At 26.1% G+C, this 353-nt stretch overlaps 1 protein-coding gene across 1 annotated transcript in view; it reads right to left on the bottom strand.

The window, feature by feature from the left end:
• Positions 1-353, bottom strand: part of LOC111828735 (defensin-like protein 43) — a 3,856-nt gene that overhangs the window by 383 nt on the left and 3,120 nt on the right. The gene's annotated exons all lie outside the window — the stretch shown is intronic.

Genomic DNA, 353 nt, shown 5'->3' with positions numbered 1-353 from the left:
CATCGAAGTCTTGGTGTTGCCCATTTTCTTGCTTGAAGTATCAAACTATAAAGTCTATTTAAAAAATATGTTATATGAGTTTCTAGATTGTAAGTAGAAGCTATATTTATAGAACATAAAGTTTTTTGTGATTGTCAAAAAGAGATTTACAATTGGTGGATCTGCCATATATATTAATAAATTTGTATTTTGACTAACAAATATTTTTATATACATTGGTGCATGTATATGGATCTTCACATATACTCAATAATATTTTTACTCGTACTAAAGAGATTTTCTTCTTAATTATTTTATTTTTTCAAAAGCAAGGTTGACCCTGATCATATACCATATCAAATTAGGCTAAAGAA

Source organism: Capsella rubella, unplaced genomic scaffold (assembly GCF_000375325.1).
Source record: "Capsella rubella cultivar Monte Gargano unplaced genomic scaffold, Caprub1_0 scaffold_1, whole genome shotgun sequence".
NCBI classification, from domain to species: Eukaryota; Viridiplantae; Streptophyta; class Magnoliopsida; order Brassicales; family Brassicaceae; genus Capsella; species Capsella rubella.
This window is presented reverse-complemented; position numbering and strand designations above follow the sequence as displayed.